Raw genomic sequence first — 21,345 nt, 5'->3', positions numbered from 1 at the left:
AGGAACGATGCTCTGCTTCCAGTCAGGCCCTGACAAACTGACCTTGAGGAGGGTAGTGTCGAGGAATTCCAGGACTTGGGACAAAAAATGTGTCCCTCAGTCCATCAACCTACCCTGGGGGGCTGTGTCCACGCATAGTTCAGCCCTGGTCTTTGGGCTGAGCCTGCCAGATGAGTGACAAGTTCTTTCCACTTGAACCTCTATGTCGGCACCCCTACAGCCCTCTGAACATCCTCCCTCCTCTGTCTCTGAAGTCAAAGGGGCAGCAGTCCAAGCACTGGGCTCCCTTGAGGTCCTTCCTGGACGGCCTTCCTCTCTCGGGGCCCTGGCCGTACCGCGCCTACTTGGCCTGCGGATCTGGGATGTGAGTCCAGTCTGCACGGGCATGGGGAGGGAGGGAGGGAGTGCCTCCCTACCTGCCAGGTGGGATCAGCGTGGCGGAAGTAGCAGAAGTTGTCCGTGATCCACTTGTACATGGCCGACAGGGTGATCTTGGTGGCCTTGCTGGCCTGCATGGCCATGCAGATGAGCGTGGCATACGAGTAGGGCGGCTTCACGTGCGGGTTGGTGGCGTAGTCCACGTCGTCGGGAGGCAAGGACTGCAGCCCCGAGGGGGCGCTCCGCGGCGCTCCGCGGCTTGCACGAGTATGTGGGCTTGCCGGGTGTGTGCGGCTACCCCAGCCAGGCGGGTTCCGCTGCCAGGGGAAACCCCAGCTCGGCCGAGCCTGACAGCTCGTGGTAGCCGTGGGGGTCAGTGTCCCTCGAAGGCAGGACGGGAGCTTGGCGTTGAGAATGGAGAATTCTGCAGCCACTTCAGGCTGGTCAGGCTGTCATTCAGGGCGTTGGACTCCAGGCCGCCTTCTGGTCCGGCCTCCTCCGCTGCCCCTGCTCCCGAGGCGCATAGCCAGCTCTCCGCCATATCTGCGGTGACTCTCCGAGGGGGCGGTCAACATCCACCAGCCGAGCCTAGGGTGGCCGCCGAGCTCTCTGGCCCGCGGACTCCCGCGTCTTCAGTTACACAGCCTCCCGTAAGCGTGCTTCCATTCCGCGATCCGGGGGTAGCCTCCTCCAAACGGAGTGTGGTGCCTGCGGGGACCAGAGCGGGAACTGAGCCCTCTTTCCCCACCCCCGAGGGGAGAGTGTGGGCGAGGGGGGAGGCTCTTACTAAAATCCTTCCTGCAGCTGGGGAGGATCTTTTACTGCCGAGGTCTGGGAAACAGAAGGTGTGCCCGGGGGTCCGACCCACAGGGGGTTCGCCTCGCTCTTTTCCTCTTGGATCTTTTAGAGGAGACTTAATTAGCCAAACGAGGGAATAGTGTAGGGACATGTGAGGCCACCCCTTTCTCCTTCAAAGCGGGGAATTAACCCCCCTCTCTCCGTCCACAACCAATGGAAATGGGGCGAGAGAGTCCAGGAGGGCAGTACGACGGGTCGGGGGGGCGGGGGAGGTCGTCTGATCTTTGAAAAGGGATATTAGGATGGGGATCAAGGGGAAGGAAGGAAACAATACAGAGAGTTATAAGGGGGCGGGAAGTGAGTGTCCCCCAAACGCCTCTGATGTCAGTCCCCGGGCCCACCACTTCCGTCGGGGACGGATGGGAGAGCGGGCTGGTACTGACGCCCTCCCTTCCCACGGCCTGCAGCCCTCCCCGTCCCTTACCTGGCTCAGAGCGCAGCCCGGGCCAAAGGAAGGTTCTCAAACAAATTCCTCCCACCGCCCACCCTCACCGCGGCTCTCTGCTCCCAGCTCGAGGGCCCAGCCAGCAATCCTCGTCGCCACTCACGCCCGACGGCGCCTCTCTGAAAGCCAGCGGCCGGGGACCGGCACTCAGTAGCCGCTCGCAAGGCGTCTCCTGCTGCCGTGGCGACGCCCCGCCCATATAAACAGCTTCCGCTTCTGCCATTGGCCAGGGCGTCTCCAAAGAGACCGCGGGCTCTTAACCGCTCTCTCACGCGGTAACTCTTCAAAAATCCCTCCTGCCGCCATCTCCCGCGCGCGACCAAAGCCCCCTACCCGCCACCGCGTCCCGGCTCCACGCATTCCCGCCCGAGGGCCCCGAGCAGGGCTCGGAGAGGCGCGCGGCTCGGTGCTCCCGCAGAGGCCCCGGGGCCCTCGGCGAGCAGTTCGCGGCGCGAACCATACTCCACCCGACCTCCTTCCCATCTGGGCTGCTCAGAGGTGGCGACGGCTCCTGGGACGCAGCCCCTGGTGCGGGGGCCAGGGCTTCATGCATGCTTGGGGCTTTCCTTTCCTCTCCTCTGGGCTGAACCTTTGGAGGAGGTTGAACCTTTGCCAGTTCAACAGGAGGCTCCAGCCCAAACTCCAGAAGCCGGTTCACATAATAAACCTTCAGTAAAAGAGGAGACCCCAGCTCAGTATCCAGAGCATCCTGGAGAAGAAGTTATACCTGCCACAAGCCAGCAGGAGACCCCAGCTCAGCTTTCAGAGTCTTTTGGAGAAGCTGAAACTTCTGCAACCATGGAGGAAGCCTCAGGTGGAGCAAGACACTCCACCGCAGGAGTGCAAGCAAGGGCACGTGGCCATCCCCCCTTCCTGGTCCCAGTGGTTCTAGCAAGCACTGCGTCCCTCCCAGTTAAGCCTCAGCTGTAGCTACACTCACTACATTGGTCTGTCTGTCCCCTTTCCCTCTGCAGCTTGGCTGCCCCAGCCCCTAACCCCCAGATCCCCATCTCCCCGCTGCTCTCAGCCTCAAGTTGGGCTCAAAGATTAGGGACACATACCCTCTGCCCCAAATCTAGGGATGAAGCCAGAAGATCCCAGAGGCCTTAGAAAATCTCCTGGCTCCACCCGGCACCCTGCCCTCGTTCTGTCTCCTCTCTCTTCCCCCCTCCGCCTAGCTCTGCCTCACAGACTGCTGGCCACAGCCCCAGGGAAGCTCTGCTGGGAAAGGCCTCTAGGGTGTTAATTTTCAGCCACCTACTCAGCATTCCTGGTACGTGGGAACTTTCTCTGGATAGAGACCTGGGGAGGGGAGCAGGAGAGAGAGAAGTTTCGAAGCTAAGATGTTCTGGGGCGGGCCCTGTACTGATGTTTCCAGCTTGGCCAGGGCCCCTCCAAGACGCAGCTCTCATAGTGCAGGGCCCTTAGCGTGTCTCTGGGGCAGGGAAGAAGTGGATCCATGAAACACTGTGTGTATGGGGGGCTGGAGAGCAGAGGCAGCAATTTTGGTCCTGGGCCCCAATTCTCAGCCTGCTGGACTAGAATCTGAGGATGGCCTGGGCTGGGGGCCGTGTGGCCTGGTGGGGTGACCTGGCCCAGCCCCTGCCTGGGCGGTAGGGTGTCCATGGGCCTGCACTGGCGGGGAGGGGGGCAGTCTGGGCCCAGACTTCGGTGCTGTCTGGAGGTGGGGCAGGGCCTGGCTTCTTACAAGAAGGCGCCCAGGCTGGCCCAGTCATGCAGGTCAGAGGCCAGTGTGGCATCCCCGGCCTCAAAGGGGGGCTCGGGGGGCAGGGAGCTATGGGTGCTCTCGTCCCAGGGGTGCTCCAGGAAGGATGTGGCCAGGAAGGTCTCATCGAAGTCCAGGCTGTCGGTAGCCTGCTCCACTGGAGGCCCCCAGGTAACAGGGCAGTCGATGCGGTGGCCATGGATGGTGAGGTCCACGTCCCCGTGGGAGGCAGGGCTCAGCGGCGGGATCAGCTCCGAGGTCTCCAGCGTGCCCAGCTCCCCGTCCAGCGTGCCAGCGTCCAAGATGGCCTCCCAGTCAAAGTTGCCCTTGAGGGGTTCCAGCTCACCCTGCTCCTCCTGGGTCAGCAGCAGGGGGCTGGAGGGCCGCAGGAACTTGGCCTCCTGCTTGGGCAGCGGCTGTTGACGCTTACGCCCCAGCCTGCCCTCGCCTGCACCCCAGCCCGCCTCCCCAGTGGCCTCCTCGAACTCCCGCAGCAGCTGCTGGGCCTCGGTGTTCACGGTCAGTGGCCCGGCCCATGGGGCGGCGCCGGGCACCGGCGTCGCCTGGCAGGCAAAGGCCGGGTGGATGTGGACTGGGGGCAGCCTCCGCTTCTTCAAGGCCCCACTCAGCAGCCGCTCGGCGTACTGGGGTTCGATGCGAAAGAAGCCCCCCCTTGCCTGGCTCATCCTTCTCCCGAGGCACCTTGATGAAGCCCTTGTTCAGGGACAGGTTGTGGTGGATGGAGTTCTGGACACAGGGAGATAGGAGAGAAGGAAGACAGCTGGGTGAGTGGGTGGGGTCAGTGATGGGGGGCTCCTAGCACCAATGCCAGTCCCACCACTACCTTCTCTCTAATGGGGGCAGGCAGACAGAGGCGCTGCTCTGACTGGGAAGCTCTGGGACACCAGCCACGGGGCACCAGGAGCTGGGAGTGCTGTCGGGGGCTTTTGTTCCCTTTTGCCAGGATATCTGCCTGCTCAGTCATCCGAGCCCTGAGCCGCAGGGTGGCTCTCAGTGCCAGCCTGTCCTGCCCTCCCTCCCTTACCCCGCCGCTTGCGGCCTCTGGTCAAAGGCCTTGGCTCCCCCAGGTCCTGGACGGCCAACTCCCTCTGCCTGGGCCTGGCTGGCCTTCTCTGTGAAATGAGTGAGTGGGTGTGAGGGTGTGTGTGTGGGGGGGTATGAAGTGTGGGAGGATCTGATGACTTTCCTTGTTTGTAGAGCCGGCTGCTGGCCTGGGCCCTCACCAACCATGTCCCCTTCCTCCCACGCCAGGCTCTGAGGCCTCAGTTGATTATTACCCAGCCAAGAGCATAGCGCTCATTCCTGGGGCCTCTCAGGCTTGGGGTAGGGTGGGGAGTGGTGGAGTGTCTCTGCTTTCTCACCAAGATTACAAATGGTACCTGCCCCAGGGTCAGGGCCCAAGCAAACGTGGAATAGCTGTGATCACAGGAACTCTGATCCTGTGACCTGTGCCACAGGGAAGGATCTGTGCATCCTCAGGGTCACTGTCCCCAAGTAGCCCCTGATCCTGATGGTCGAAGATGCTCCGGATAGTGTGTGCCCAGCCTGAATCGCCATCCTGCCTTGTTCACGCCTGGGTGCACAGTCCAAACCACGCTGGGGCACAGGGGTCTGGGGCCTGGTGGGTGGGGCCGGCAGGTGAGCAGTGCCCCCTGGCAAGACTGGGATGTTTACATGGTGGCCTGGGCCCCTTGGCTGCTCTGTGCCAGGTTCCGGAGACTTGGAACATGAAGCCAGTGTGGGAGGAAAGAGCCCCTGTGGAAAGCACGTGGCTGAGGTAATTGTGCCCCCAGGGAGGTTGATGAGAAGAGGGGGAGGAGTGAAGGCAGGAAACTAGGGAGGGCTTGGGGTGGGGGCTGGCACAGCAGCTTTCGGAAGGCCCCGTAGCCCTTCCACTGGGACACAGATGGCCTTCACACCCCGCAGCACGCCCCTCACCCATCCCAGACCACTTCCACCCAACTGAAAGCAGGCAGGATGGAGAGCCTGGCAGGAACGATGCTCTGCTTCCAGTCAGGCCCTGACAAACTGACCTTGAGGAGGGTAGTGTCGAGGAATTCCAGGACTTGGGACAAAAAATGTGTCCCTCAGTCCATCAACCTACCCTGGGGGGCTGTGTCCACGCATAGTTCAGCCCTGGTCTTTGGGCTGAGCCTGCCAGATGAGTGACAAGTTCTTTCCACTTGAACCTCTATGTCGGCACCCCTACAGCCCTCTGAACATCCTCCCTCCTCTGTCTCTGAAGTCAAAGGGGCAGCAGTCCAAGCACTGGGCTCCCTTGAGGTCCTTCCTGGACGGCCTTCCTCTCTCGGGGCCCTGGCCGTACCGCGCCTACTTGGCCTGCGGATCTGGGATGTGAGTCCAGTCTGCACGGGCATGGGGAGGGAGGGAGGGAGTGCCTCCCTACCTGCCAGGTGGGATCAGCGTGGCGGAAGTAGCAGAAGTTGTCCGTGATCCACTTGTACATGGCCGACAGGGTGATCTTGGTGGCCTTGCTGGCCTGCATGGCCATGCAGATGAGCGTGGCATACGAGTAGGGCGGCTTCACGTGCGGGTTGGTGGCGTAGTCCACGTCGTCGGGAGGCAAGGACTGCAGCCCCGAGGGGGCGCTCCGCGGCGCTCCGCGGCTTGCACGAGTATGTGGGCTTGCCGGGTGTGTGCGGCTACCCCAGCCAGGCGGGTTCCGCTGCCAGGGGAAACCCCAGCTCGGCCGAGCCTGACAGCTCGTGGTAGCCGTGGGGGTCAGTGTCCCTCGAAGGCAGGACGGGGGCTTGGCGTTGAGAATGGAGAATTCTGCAGCCACTTCAGGCTGGTCAGGCTGTCATTCAGGGCGTTGGACTCCAGGCCGCCTTCTGGTCCGGCCTCCTCCGCTGCCCCTGCTCCCGAGGCGCATAGCCAGCTCTCCGCCATATCTGCGGTGACTCTCCGAGGGGGCGGTCAACATCCACCAGCCGAGCCTAGGGTGGCCGCCGAGCTCTCTGGCCCGCGGACTCCCGCGTCTTCAGTTACACAGCCTCCCGTAAGCGTGCTTCCATTCCGCGATCCGGGGGTAGCCTCCTCCAAACGGAGTGTGGTGCCTGCGGGGACCAGAGCGGGAACTGAGCCCTCTTTCCCCACCCCCGAGGGGAGAGTGTGGGCGAGGGGGGAGGCTCTTACTAAAATCCTTCCTGCAGCTGGGGAGGATCTTTTACTGCCGAGGTCTGGGAAACAGAAGGTGTGCCCGGGGGTCCGACCCACAGGGGGTTCGCCTCGCTCTTTTCCTCTTGGATCTTTTAGAGGAGACTTAATTAGCCAAACGAGGGAATAGTGTAGGGACATGTGAGGCCACCCCTTTCTCCTTCAAAGCGGGGAATTAACCCCCCTCTCTCCGTCCACAACCAATGGAAATGGGGCGAGAGAGTCCAGGAGGGCAGTACGACGGGTCGGGGGGGCGGGGGAGGTCGTCTGATCTTTGAAAAGGGATATTAGGATGGGGATCAAGGGGAAGGAAGGAAACAATACAGAGAGTTATAAGGGGGCGGGAAGTGAGTGTCCCCCAAACGCCTCTGATGTCAGTCCCCGGGCCCACCACTTCCGTCGGGGACGGATGGGAGAGCGGGCTGGTACTGACGCCCTCCCTTCCCACGGCCTGCAGCCCTCCCCGTCCCTTACCTGGCTCAGAGCGCAGCCCGGGCCAAAGGAAGGTTCTCAAACAAATTCCTCCCACCGCCCACCCTCACTGCGGCTCTCTGCTCCCAGCTCGAGGGCCCAGCCAGCAATCCTCGTCGCCACTCACGCCCGACGGCGCCTCTCTGAAAGCCAGCGGCCGGGGACCGGCACTCAGTAGCCGCTCGCAAGGCGTCTCCTGCTGCCGTGGCGACGCCCCGCCCATATAAACAGCTTCCGCTTCTGCCATTGGCCAGGGCGTCTCCAAAGAGACCGCGGGCTCTTAACCGCTCTCTCACGCGGTAACTCTTCAAAATCCCTCCTGCCGCCATCTCCCGCGCGCGACCAAAGCCCCCTACCCGCCACCGCGTCCCGGCTCCACGCATTCCCGCCCGAGGGCCCCGAGCAGGGCTCGGAGAGGCGCGCGGCTCGGTGCTCCCGCAGAGGCCCCGGGGCCCTCGGCGAGCAGTTCGCGGCGCGAACCATACTCCACCCGACCTCCTTCCCATCTGGGCTGCTCAGAGGTGGCGACGGCTCCTGGGACGCAGCCCCTGGTGCGGGGGCCAGGGCTTCATGCATGCTTGGGGCTTTCCTTTCCTCTCCTCTGGGCTGAACCTTTGGAGGAGGTTGAACCTTTGCCAGTTCAACAGGAGGCTCCAGCCCAAACTCCAGAAGCCGGTTCACATAATAAACCTTCAGTAAAAGAGGAGACCCCAGCTCAGTATCCAGAGCATCCTGGAGAAGAAGTTATACCTGCCACAAGCCAGCAGGAGACCCCAGCTCAGCTTTCAGAGTCTTTTGGAGAAGCTGAAACTTCTGCAACCATGGAGGAAGCCTCAGGTGGAGCAAGACACTCCACCGCAGGAGTGCAAGCAAGGGCACGTGGCCATCCCCCCTTCCTGGTCCCAGTGGTTCTAGCAAGCACTGCGTCCCTCCCAGTTAAGCCTCAGCTGTAGCTACACTCACTACATTGGTCTGTCTGTCCCCTTTCCCTCTGCAGCTTGGCTGCCCCAGCCCCTAACCCCCAGATCCCCATCTCCCCGCTGCTCTCAGCCTCAAGTTGGGCTCAAAGATTAGGGACACATACCCTCTGCCCCAAATCTAGGGATGAAGCCAGAAGATCCCAGAGGCCTTAGAAAATCTCCTGGCTCCACCCGGCACCCTGCCCTCGTTCTGTCTCCTCTCTCTTCCCCCCTCCGCCTAGCTCTGCCTCACAGACTGCTGGCCACAGCCCCAGGGAAGCTCTGCTGGGAAAGGCCTCTAGGGTGTTAATTTTCAGCCACCTACTCAGCATTCCTGGTACGTGGGAACTTTCTCTGGATAGAGACCTGGGGAGGGGAGCAGGAGAGAGAGAAGTTTCGAAGCTAAGATGTTCTGGGGCGGGCCCTGTACTGATGTTTCCAGCTTGGCCAGGGCCCCTCCAAGACGCAGCTCTCATAGTGCAGGGCCCTTAGCGTGTCTCTGGGGCAGGGAAGAAGTGGATCCATGAAACACTGTGTGTATGGGGGGCTGGAGAGCAGAGGCAGCAATTTTGGTCCTGGGCCCCAATTCTCAGCCTGCTGGACTAGAATCTGAGGATGGCCTGGGCTGGGGGCCGTGTGGCCTGGTGGGGTGACCTGGCCCAGCCCCTGCCTGGGCGGTAGGGTGTCCATGGGCCTGCACTGGCGGGGAGGGGGGCAGTCTGGGCCCAGACTTCGGTGCTGTCTGGAGGTGGGGCAGGGCCTGGCTTCTTACAAGAAGGCGCCCAGGCTGGCCCAGTCATGCAGGTCAGAGGCCAGTGTGGCATCCCCGGCCTCAAAGGGGGGCTCGGGGGGCAGGGAGCTACGGGTGCTCTCGTCCCAGGGGTGCTCCAGGAAGGATGTGGCCAGGAAGGTCTCATCGAAGTCCAGGCTGTCGGTAGCCTGCTCCACTGGAGGCCCCCAGGTAACAGGGCAGTCGATGCGGTGGCCATGGATGGTGAGGTCCACGTCCCCGTGGGAGGCAGGGCTCAGCGGCGGGATCAGCTCCGAGGTCTCCAGCGTGCCCAGCTCCCCGTCCAGCGTGCCAGCGTCCAAGATGGCCTCCCAGTCAAAGTTGCCCTTGAGGGGTTCCAGCTCACCCTGCTCCTCCTGGGTCAGCAGCAGGGGGCTGGAGGGCCGCAGGAACTTGGCCTCCTGCTTGGGCAGCGGCTGTTGACGCTTACGCCCCAGCCTGCCCTCGCCTGCACCCCAGCCCGCCTCCCCAGTGGCCTCCTCGAACTCCCGCAGCAGCTGCTGGGCCTCGGTGTTCACGGTCAGTGGCCCGGCCCATGGGGCGGCGCCGGGCACCGGCGTCGCCTGGCAGGCAAAGGCCGGGTGGATGTGGACTGGGGGCAGCCTCCGCTTCTTCAAGGCCCCACTCAGCAGCCGCTCGGCGTACTGGGGTTCGATGCGAAAGAAGCCCCCCCTTGCCTGGCTCATCCTTCTCCCGAGGCACCTTGATGAAGCCCTTGTTCAGGGACAGGTTGTGGTGGATGGAGTTCTGGACACAGGGAGATAGGAGAGAAGGAAGACAGCTGGGTGAGTGGGTGGGGTCAGTGATGGGGGGCTCCTAGCACCAATGCCAGTCCCACCACTACCTTCTCTCTAATGGGGGCAGGCAGACAGAGGCGCTGCTCTGACTGGGAAGCTCTGGGACACCAGCCACGGGGCACCAGGAGCTGGGAGTGCTGTCGGGGGCTTTTGTTCCCTTTTGCCAGGATATCTGCCTGCTCAGTCATCCGAGCCCTGAGCCGCAGGGTGGCTCTCAGTGCCAGCCTGTCCTGCCCTCCCTCCCTTACCCCGCCGCTTGCGGCCTCTGGTCAAAGGCCTTGGCTCCCCCAGGTCCTGGACGGCCAACTCCCTCTGCCTGGGCCTGGCTGGCCTTCTCTGTGAAATGAGTGAGTGGGTGTGAGGGTGTGTGTGGGGGGGGGTATGAAGTGTGGGAGGATCTGATGACTTTCCTTGTTTGTAGAGCCGGCTGCTGGCCTGGGCCCTCACCAACCATGTCCCCTTCCTCCCACGCCAGGCTCTGAGGCCTCAGTTGATTATTACCCAGCCAAGAGCATAGCGCTCATTCCTGGGGCCTCTCAGGCTTGGGGTAGGGTGGGGAGTGGTGGAGTGTCTCTGCTTTCTCACCAAGATTACAAATGGTACCTGCCCCAGGGTCAGGGCCCAAGCAAACGTGGAATAGCTGTGATCACAGGAACTCTGATCCTGTGACCTGTGCCACAGGGAAGGATCTGTGCATCCTCAGGGTCACTGTCCCCAAGTAGCCCCTGATCCTGATGGTCGAAGATGCTCCGGATAGTGTGTGCCCAGCCTGAATCGCCATCCTGCCTTGTTCACGCCTGGGTGCACAGTCCAAACCACGCTGGGGCACAGGGGTCTGGGGCCTGGTGGGTGGGGCCGGCAGGTGAGCAGTGACCCCTGGCAAGACTGGGATGTTTACATGGTGGCCTGGGCCCCTTGGCTGCTCTGTGCCAGGTTCCGGAGACTTGGAACATGAAGCCAGTGTGGGAGGAAAGAGCCCCTGTGGAAAGCACGTGGCTGAGGTAATTGTGCCCCCAGGGAGGTTGATGAGAAGAGGGGGAGGAGTGAAGGCAGGAAACTAGGGAGGGCTTGGGGTGGGGGCTGGCACAGCAGCTTTCGGAAGGCCCCGTAGCCCTTCCACTGGGACACAGATGGCCTTCACACCCCGCAGCACGCCCCTCACCCATCCCAGACCACTTCCACCCAACTGAAAGCAGGCAGGATGGAGAGCCTGGCAGGAACGATGCTCTGCTTCCAGTCAGGCCCTGACAAACTGACCTTGAGGAGGGTAGTGTCGAGGAATTCCAGGACTTGGGACAAAAAATGTGTCCCTCAGTCCATCAACCTACCCTGGGGGGCTGTGTCCACGCATAGTTCAGCCCTGGTCTTTGGGCTGAGCCTGCCAGATGAGTGACAAGTTCTTTCCACTTGAACCTCTATGTCGGCACCCCTACAGCCCTCTGAACATCCTCCCTCCTCTGTCTCTGAAGTCAAAGGGGCAGCAGTCCAAGCACTGGGCTCCCTTGAGGTCCTTCCTGGACGGCCTTCCTCTCTCGGGGCCCTGGCCGTACCGCGCCTACTTGGCCTGCGGATCTGGGATGTGAGTCCAGTCTGCACGGGCATGGGGAGGGAGGGAGGGAGTGCCTCCCTACCTGCCAGGTGGGATCAGCGTGGCGGAAGTAGCAGAAGTTGTCCGTGATCCACTTGTACATGGCCGACAGGGTGATCTTGGTGGCCTTGCTGGCCTGCATGGCCATGCAGATGAGCGTGGCATACGAGTAGGGCGGCTTCACGTGCGGGTTGGTGGCGTAGTCCACGTCGTCGGGAGGCAAGGACTGCAGCCCCGAGGGGGCGCTCCGCGGCGCTCCGCGGCTTGCACGAGTATGTGGGCTTGCCGGGTGTGTGCGGCTACCCCAGCCAGGCGGGTTCCGCTGCCAGGGGAAACCCCAGCTCGGCCGAGCCTGACAGCTCGTGGTAGCCGTGGGGGTCAGTGTCCCTCGAAGGCAGGACGGGAGCTTGGCGTTGAGAATGGAGAATTCTGCAGCCACTTCAGGCTGGTCAGGCTGTCATTCAGGGCGTTGGACTCCAGGCCGCCTTCTGGTCCGGCCTCCTCCGCTGCCCCTGCTCCCGAGACGCATAGCCAGCTCTCCGCCATATCTGCGGTGACTCTCCGAGGGGGCGGTCAACATCCACCAGCCGAGCCTAGGGTGGCCGCCGAGCTCTCTGGCCCGCGGACTCCCGCGTCTTCAGTTACACAGCCTCCCGTAAGCGTGCTTCCATTCCGCGATCCGGGGGTAGCCTCCTCCAAACGGAGTGTGGTGCCTGCGGGGACCAGAGCGGGAACTGAGCCCTCTTTCCCCACCCCCGAGGGGAGAGTGTGGGCGAGGGGGGAGGCTCTTACTAAAATCCTTCCTGCAGCTGGGGAGGATCTTTTACTGCCGAGGTCTGGGAAACAGAAGGTGTGCCCGGGGGTCCGACCCACAGGGGGTTCGCCTCGCTCTTTTCCTCTTGGATCTTTTAGAGGAGACTTAATTAGCCAAACGAGGGAATAGTGTAGGGACATGTGAGGCCACCCCTTTCTCCTTCAAAGCGGGGAATTAACCCCCCTCTCTCCGTCCACAACCAATGGAAATGGGGCGAGAGAGTCCAGGAGGGCAGTACGACGGGTCGGGGGGGCGGGGGAGGTCGTCTGATCTTTGAAAAGGGATATTAGGATGGGGATCAAGGGGAAGGAAGGAAACAATACAGAGAGTTATAAGGGGGCGGGAAGTGAGTGTCCCCCAAACGCCTCTGATGTCAGTCCCCGGGCCCACCACTTCCGTCGGGGACGGATGGGAGAGCGGGCTGGTACTGACGCCCTCCCTTCCCACGGCCTGCAGCCCTCCCCGTCCCTTACCTGGCTCAGAGCGCAGCCCGGGCCAAAGGAAGGTTCTCAAACAAATTCCTCCCACCGCCCACCCTCACCGCGGCTCTCTGCTCCCAGCTCGAGGGCCCAGCCAGCAATCCTCGTCGCCACTCACGCCCGACGGCGCCTCTCTGAAAGCCAGCGGCCGGGGACCGGCACTCAGTAGCCGCTCGCAAGGCGTCTCCTGCTGCCGTGGCGACGCCCCGCCCATATAAACAGCTTCCGCTTCTGCCATTGGCCAGGGCGTCTCCAAAGAGACCGCGGGCTCTTAACCGCTCTCTCACGCGGTAACTCTTCAAAATCCCTCCTGCCGCCATCTCCCGCGCGCGACCAAAGCCCCCTACCCGCCACCGCGTCCCGGCTCCACGCATTCCCGCCCGAGGGCCCCGAGCAGGGCTCGGAGAGGCGCGCGGCTCGGTGCTCCCGCAGAGGCCCCGGGGCCCTCGGCGAGCAGTTCGCGGCGCGAACCATACTCCACCCGACCTCCTTCCCATCTGGGCTGCTCAGAGGTGGCGACGGCTCCTGGGACGCAGCCCCTGGTGCGGGGGCCAGGGCTTCATGCATGCTTGGGGCTTTCCTTTCCTCTCCTCTGGGCTGAACCTTTGGAGGAGGTTGAACCTTTGCCAGTTCAACAGGAGGCTCCAGCCCAAACTCCAGAAGCCGGTTCACATAATAAACCTTCAGTAAAAGAGGAGACCCCAGCTCAGTATCCAGAGCATCCTGGAGAAGAAGTTATACCTGCCACAAGCCAGCAGGAGACCCCAGCTCAGCTTTCAGAGTCTTTTGGAGAAGCTGAAACTTCTGCAACCATGGAGGAAGCCTCAGGTGGAGCAAGACACTCCACCGCAGGAGTGCAAGCAAGGGCACGTGGCCATCCCCCCTTCCTGGTCCCAGTGGTTCTAGCAAGCACTGCGTCCCTCCCAGTTAAGCCTCAGCTGTAGCTACACTCACTACATTGGTCTGTCTGTCCCCTTTCCCTCTGCAGCTTGGCTGCCCCAGCCCCTAACCCCCAGATCCCCATCTCCCCGCTGCTCTCAGCCTCAAGTTGGGCTCAAAGATTAGGGACACATACCCTCTGCCCCAAATCTAGGGATGAAGCCAGAAGATCCCAGAGGCCTTAGAAAATCTCCTGGCTCCACCCGGCACCCTGCCCTCGTTCTGTCTCCTCTCTCTTCCCCCCTCCGCCTAGCTCTGCCTCACAGACTGCTGGCCACAGCCCCAGGGAAGCTCTGCTGGGAAAGGCCTCTAGGGTGTTAATTTTCAGCCACCTACTCAGCATTCCTGGTACGTGGGAACTTTCTCTGGATAGAGACCTGGGGAGGGGAGCAGGAGAGAGAGAAGTTTCGAAGCTAAGATGTTCTGGGGCGGGCCCTGTACTGATGTTTCCAGCTTGGCCAGGGCCCCTCCAAGACGCAGCTCTCATAGTGCAGGGCCCTTAGCGTGTCTCTGGGGCAGGGAAGAAGTGGATCCATGAAACACTGTGTGTATGGGGGGCTGGAGAGCAGAGGCAGCAATTTTGGTCCTGGGCCCCAATTCTCAGCCTGCTGGACTAGAATCTGAGGATGGCCTGGGCTGGGGGCCGTGTGGCCTGGTGGGGTGACCTGGCCCAGCCCCTGCCTGGGCGGTAGGGTGTCCATGGGCCTGCACTGGCGGGGAGGGGGGCAGTCTGGGCCCAGACTTCGGTGCTGTCTGGAGGTGGGGCAGGGCCTGGCTTCTTACAAGAAGGCGCCCAGGCTGGCCCAGTCATGCAGGTCAGAGGCCAGTGTGGCATCCCCGGCCTCAAAGGGGGGCTCGGGGGGCAGGGAGCTACGGGTGCTCTCGTCCCAGGGGTGCTCCAGGAAGGATGTGGCCAGGAAGGTCTCATCGAAGTCCAGGCTGTCGGTAGCCTGCTCCACTGGAGGCCCCCAGGTAACAGGGCAGTCGATGCGGTGGCCATGGATGGTGAGGTCCACGTCCCCGTGGGAGGCAGGGCTCAGCGGCGGGATCAGCTCCGAGGTCTCCAGCGTGCCCAGCTCCCCGTCCAGCGTGCCAGCGTCCAAGATGGCCTCCCAGTCAAAGTTGCCCTTGAGGGGTTCCAGCTCACCCTGCTCCTCCTGGGTCAGCAGCAGGGGGCTGGAGGGCCGCAGGAACTTGGCCTCCTGCTTGGGCAGCGGCTGTTGACGCTTACGCCCCAGCCTGCCCTCGCCTGCACCCCAGCCCGCCTCCCCAGTGGCCTCCTCGAACTCCCGCAGCAGCTGCTGGGCCTCGGTGTTCACGGTCAGTGGCCCGGCCCATGGGGCGGCGCCGGGCACCGGCGTCGCCTGGCAGGCAAAGGCCGGGTGGATGTGGACTGGGGGCAGCCTCCGCTTCTTCAAGGCCCCACTCAGCAGCCGCTCGGCGTACTGGGGTTCGATGCGAAAGAAGCCCCCCCTTGCCTGGCTCATCCTTCTCCCGAGGCACCTTGATGAAGCCCTTGTTCAGGGACAGGTTGTGGTGGATGGAGTTCTGGACACAGGGAGATAGGAGAGAAGGAAGACAGCTGGGTGAGTGGGTGGGGTCAGTGATGGGGGGCTCCTAGCACCAATGCCAGTCCCACCACTACCTTCTCTCTAATGGGGGCAGGCAGACAGAGGCGCTGCTCTGACTGGGAAGCTCTGGGACACCAGCCACGGGGCACCAGGAGCTGGGAGTGCTGTCGGGGGCTTTTGTTCCCTTTTGCCAGGATATCTGCCTGCTCAGTCATCCGAGCCCTGAGCCGCAGGGTGGCTCTCAGTGCCAGCCTGTCCTGCCCTCCCTCCCTTACCCCGCCGCTTGCGGCCTCTGGTCAAAGGCCTTGGCTCCCCCAGGTCCTGGACGGCCAACTCCCTCTGCCTGGGCCTGGCTGGCCTTCTCTGTGAAATGAGTGAGTGGGTGTGAGGGTGTGTGTGGGGGGGGGTATGAAGTGTGGGAGGATCTGATGACTTTCCTTGTTTGTAGAGCCGGCTGCTGGCCTGGGCCCTCACCAACCATGTCCCCTTCCTCCCACGCCAGGCTCTGAGGCCTCAGTTGATTATTACCCAGCCAAGAGCATAGCGCTCATTCCTGGGGCCTCTCAGGCTTGGGGTAGGGTGGGGAGTGGTGGAGTGTCTCTGCTTTCTCACCAAGATTACAAATGGTACCTGCCCCAGGGTCAGGGCCCAAGCAAACGTGGAATAGCTGTGATCACAGGAACTCTGATCCTGTGACCTGTGCCACAGGGAAGGATCTGTGCATCCTCAGGGTCACTGTCCCCAAGTAGCCCCTGATCCTGATGGTCGAAGATGCTCCGGATAGTGTGTGCCCAGCCTGAATCGCCATCCTGCCTTGTTCACGCCTGGGTGCACAGTCCAAACCACGCTGGGGCACAGGGGTCTGGGGCCTGGTGGGTGGGGCTGGCAGGTGAGCAGTGCCCCCTGGCAAGACTGGGATGTTTACATGGTGGCCTGGGCCCCTTGGCTGCTCTGTGCCAGGTTCCGGAGACTTGGAACATGAAGCCAGTGTGGGAGGAAAGAGCCCCTGTGGAAAGCACGTGGCTGAGGTAATTGTGCCCCCAGGGAGGTTGATGAGAAGAGGGGGAGGAGTGAAGGCAGGAAACTAGGGAGGGCTTGGGGTGGGGGCTGGCACAGCAGCTTTCGGAAGGCCCCGTAGCCCTTCCACTGGGACACAGATGGCCTTCACACCCCGCAGCACGCCCCTCACCCATCCCAGACCACTTCCACCCAACTGAAAGCAGGCAGGATGGAGAGCCTGGCAGGAACGATGCTCTGCTTCCAGTCAGGCCCTGACAAACTGACCTTGAGGAGGGTAGTGTCGAGGAATTCCAGGACTTGGGACAAAAAATGTGTCCCTCAGTCCATCAACCTACCCTGGGGGGCTGTGTCCACGCATAGTTCAGCCCTGGTCTTTGGGCTGAGCCTGCCAGATGAGTGACAAGTTCTTTCCACTTGAACCTCTATGTCGGCACCCCTACAGCCCTCTGAACATCCTCCCTCCTCTGTCTCTGAAGTCAAAGGGGCAGCAGTCCAAGCACTGGGCTCCCTTGAGGTCCTTCCTGGACGGCCTTCCTCTCTCGGGGCCCTGGCCGTACCGCGCCTACTTGGCCTGCGGATCTGGGATGTGAGTCCAGTCTGCACGGGCATGGGGAGGGAGGGAGGGAGTGCCTCCCTACCTGCCAGGTGGGATCAGCGTGGCGGAAGTAGCAGAAGTTGTCCGTGATCCACTTGTACATGGCCGACAGGGTGATCTTGGTGGCCTTGCTGGCCTGCATGGCCATGCAGATGAGCGTGGCATACGAGTAGGGCGGCTTCACGTGCGGGTTGGTGGCGTAGTCCACGTCGTCGGGAGGCAAGGACTGCAGCCCCGAGGGGGCGCTCCGCGGCGCTCCGCGGCTTGCACGAGTATGTGGGCTTGCCGGGTGTGTGCGGCTACCCCAGCCAGGCGGGTTCCGCTGCCAGGGGAAACCCCAGCTCGGCCGAGCCTGACAGCTCGTGGTAGCCGTGGGGGTCAGTGTCCCTCGAAGGCAGGACGGGAGCTTGGCGTTGAGAATGGAGAATTCTGCAGCCACTTCAGGCTGGTCAGGCTGTCATTCAGGGCGTTGGACTCCAGGCCGCCTTCTGGTCCGGCCTCCTCCGCTGCCCCTGCTCCCGAGACGCATAGCCAGCTCTCCGCCATATCTGCGGTGACTCTCCGAGGGGGCGGTCAACATCCACCAGCCGAGCCTAGGGTGGCCGCCGAGCTCTCTGGCCCGCGGACTCCCGCGTCTTCAGTTACACAGCCTCCCGTAAGCGTGCTTCCATTCCGCGATCCGGGGGTAGCCTCCTCCAAACGGAGTGTGGTGCCTGCGGGGACCAGAGCGGGAACTGAGCCCTCTTTCCCCACCCCCGAGGGGAGAGTGTGGGCGAGGGGGGAGGCTCTTACTAAAATCCTTCCTGCAGCTGGGGAGGATCTTTTACTGCCGAGGTCTGGGAAACAGAAGGTGTGCCCGGGGGTCCGACCCACAGGGGGTTCGCCTCGCTCTTTTCCTCTTGGATCTTTTAGAGGAGACTTAATTAGCCAAACGAGGGAATAGTGTAGGGACATGTGAGGCCACCCCTTTCTCCTTCAAAGCGGGGAATTAACCCCCCTCTCTCCGTCCACAACCAATGGAAATGGGGCGAGAGAGTCCAGGAGGGCAGTACGACGGGTCGGGGGGGCGGGGGAGGTCGTCTGATCTTTGAAAAGGGATATTAGGATGGGGATCAAGGGGAAGGAAGGAAACAATACAGAGAGTTATAAGGGGGCGGGAAGTGAGTGTCCCCCAAACGCCTCTGATGTCAGTCCCCGGGCCCACCACTTCCGTCGGGGACGGATGGGAGAGCGGGCTGGTACTGACGCCCTCCCTTCCCACGGCCTGCAGCCCTCCCCGTCCCTTACCTGGCTCAGAGCGCAGCCCGGGCCAAAGGAAGGTTCTCAAACAAATTCCTCCCACCGCCCACCCTCACCGCGGCTCTCTGCTCCCAGCTCGAGGGCCCAGCCAGCAATCCTCGTCGCCACTCACGCCCGACGGCGCCTCTCTGAAAGCCAGCGGCCGGGGACCGGCACTCAGTAGCCGCTCGCAAGGCGTCTCCTGCTGCCGTGGCGACGCCCCGCCCATATAAACAGCTTCCGCTTCTGCCATTGGCCAGGGCGTCTCCAAAGAGACCGCGGGCTCTTAACCGCTCTCTCACGCGGTAACTCTTCAAAATCCCTCCTGCCGCCATCTCCCGCGCGCGACCAAAGCCCCCTACCCGCCACCGCGTCCCGGCTCCACGCATTCCCGCCCGAGGGCCCCGAGCAGGGCTCGGAGAGGCGCGCGGCTCGGTGCTCCCGCAGAGGCCCCGGGGCCCTCGGCGAGCAGTTCGTGGCGCGAACCATACTCCACCCGACCTCCTTCCCATCTGGGCTGCTCAGAGGTGGCGATGGCTCCTGGGACGCAGCCCCTGGTGCGGGGGCCAGGGCTTCATGCATGCTTGGGGCTTTCCTTTCCTCTCCTCTGGGCTGAACCTTTGGAGGAGGTTGAACCTTTGCCAGTTCAACAGGAGGCTCCAGCCCAAACTCCAGAAGCCGGTTCACATAATAAACCTTCAGTAAAAGAGGAGACCCCAGCTCAGTATCCAGAGCATCCTGGAGAAGAAGTTATACCTGCCACAAGCCAGCAGGAGACCCCAGCTCAGCTTTCAGAGTCTTTTGGAGAAGCTGAAACTTCTGCAACCATGGAGGAAGCCTCAGGTGGAGCAAGACACTCCACCGCAGGAGTGCAAGCAAGGGCACGTGGCCATCCCCCCTTCCTGGTCCCAGTGGTTCTAGCAAGCACTGCGTCCCTCCCAGTTAAGCCTCAGCTGTAGCTACACTCACTACATTGGTCTGTCTGTCCCCTTTCCCTCTGCAGCTTGGCTGCCCCAGCCCCTAACCCCCAGATCCCCATCTCCCCGCTGCTCTCAGCCTCAAGTTGGGCTCAAAGATTAGGGACACATACCCTCTGCCCCAAATCTAGGGATGAAGCCAGAAGATCCCAGAGGCCTTAGAAAATCTCCTGGCTCCACCCGGCACCCTGCCCTCGTTCTGTCTCCTCTCTCTTCCCCCCTCCGCCTAGCTCTGCCTCACAGACTGCTGGCCACAGCCCCAGGGAAGCTCTGCTGGGAAAGGCCTCTAGGGTGTTAATTTTCAGCCACCTACTCAGCATTCCTGGTACGTGGGAACTTTCTCTGGATAGAGACCTGGGGAGGGGAGCAGGAGAGAGAGAAGTTTCGAAGCTAAGATGTTCTGGGGCGGGCCCTGTACTGATGTTTCCAGCTTGGCCAGGGCCCCTCCAAGACGCAGCTCTCATAGTGCAGGGCCCTTAGCGTGTCTCTGGGGCAGGGAAGAAGTGGATCCATGAAACACTGTGTGTATGGGGGGCTGGAGAGCAGAGGCAGCAATTTTGGTCCTGGGCCCCAATTCTCAGCCTGCTGGACTAGAATCTGAGGATGGCCTGGGCTGGGGGCCGTGTGGCCTGGTGGGGTGACCTGGCCCAGCCCCTGCCTGGGCGGTAGGGTGTCCATGGGCCTGCACTGGCGGGGAGGGGGGCAGTCTGGGCCCAGACTTCGGTGCTGTCTGGAGGTGGGGCAGGGCCTGGCTTCTTACAAGAAGGCGCCCAGGCTGGCCCAGTCATGCAGGTCAGAGGCCAGTGTGGCATCCCCGGCCTCAAAGGGGGGCTCGGGGGGCAGGGAGCTACGGGTGCTCTCGTCCCAGGGGTGCTCCAGGAAGGATGTGGCCAGGAAGGTCTCATCGAAGTCCAGGCTGTCGGTAGCCTGCTCCACTGGAGGCCCCCAGGTAACAGGGCAGTCGATGCGGTGGCCATGGATGGTGAGGTCCACGTCCCCGTGGGAGGCAGGGCTCAGCGGCGGGATCAGCTCCGAGGTCTCCAGCGTGCCCAGCTCCCCGTCCAGCGTGCCAGCGTCCAAGATGGCCTCCCAGTCAAAGTTGCCCTTGAGGGGTTCCAGCTCACCCTGCTCCTCCTGGGTCAGCAGCAGGGGGCTGGAGGGCCGCAGGAACTTGGCCTCCTGCTTGGGCAGCGGCTGTTGACGCTTACGCCCCAGCCTGCCCTCGCCTGCACCCCAGCCCGCCTCCCCAGTGGCCTCCTCGAACTCCCGCAGCAGCTGCTGGGCCTCGGTGTTCACGGTCAGTGGCCCGGCCCATGGGGCGGCGCCGGGCACCGGCGTCGCCTGGCAGGCAAAGGCCGGGTGGATGTGGACTGGGGGCAGCCTCCGCTTCTTCAAGGCCCCACTCAGCAGCCGCTCGGCGTACTGGGGTTCGATGCGAAAGAAGCCCCCCCTTGCCTGGCTCATCCTTCTCCCGAGGCACCTTGATGAAGCCCTTGTTCAGGGACAGGTTGTGGTGGATGGAGTTCTGGACACAGGGAGATAGGAGAGAAGGAAGACAGCTGGGTGAGTGGGTGGGGTCAGTGATGGGGGGCTCCTAGCACCAATGCCAGTCCCACCACTACCTTCTCTCTAATGGGGGCAGGCAGACAGAGGCGCTGCTCTGACTGGGAAGCTCTGGGACACCAGCCACGGGGCACCAGGAGCTGGGAGTGCTGTCGGGGGCTTTTGTTCCCTTTTGCCAGGATATCTGCCTGCTCAGTCATCCGAGCCCTGAGCCGCAGGGTGGCTCTCAGTGCCAGCCTGTCCTGCCCTCCCTCCCTTACCCCGCCGCTTGCGGCCTCTGGTCAAAGGCCTTGGCTCCCCCAGGTCCTGGACGGCCAACTCCCTCTGCCTGGGCCTGGCTGGCCTTCTCTGTGAAATGAGTGAGTGGGTGTGAGGGTGTGTGTGGGGGGGGTATGAAGTGTGGGAGGATCTGATGACTTTCCTTGTTTGTAGAGCCGGCTGCTGGCCTGGGCCCTCACCAACCATGTCCCCTTCCTCCCACGCCAGGCTCTGAGGCCTCAGTTGATTATTACCCAGCCAAGAGCATAGCGCTCATTCCTGGGGCCTCTCAGGCTTGGGGTAGGGTGGGGAGTGGTGGAGTGTCTCTGCTTTCTCACCAAGATTACAAATGGTACCTGCCCCAGGGTCAGGGCCCAAGCAAACGTGGAATAGCTGTGATCACAGGAACTCTGATCCTGTGACCTGTGCCACAGGGAAGGATCTGTGCATCCTCAGGGTCACTGTCCCCAAGTAGCCCCTGATCCTGATGGTCGAAGATGCTCCGGATAGTGTGTGCCCAGCCTGAATCGCCATCCTGCCTTGTTCACGCCTGGGTGCACAGTCCAAACCACGCTGGGGCACAGGGGTCTGGGGCCTGGTGGGTGGGGCCGGCAGGTGAGCAGTGCCCCCTGGCAAGACTG

This window comes from Mesoplodon densirostris, chromosome 18 (genome assembly GCF_025265405.1).
Source record: "Mesoplodon densirostris isolate mMesDen1 chromosome 18, mMesDen1 primary haplotype, whole genome shotgun sequence".
Taxonomy (NCBI): domain Eukaryota; kingdom Metazoa; phylum Chordata; class Mammalia; order Artiodactyla; family Ziphiidae; genus Mesoplodon; species Mesoplodon densirostris.
The sequence above is the reverse complement of the archived record's forward strand: the minus strand, read 5'-3'. Positions refer to the sequence as shown.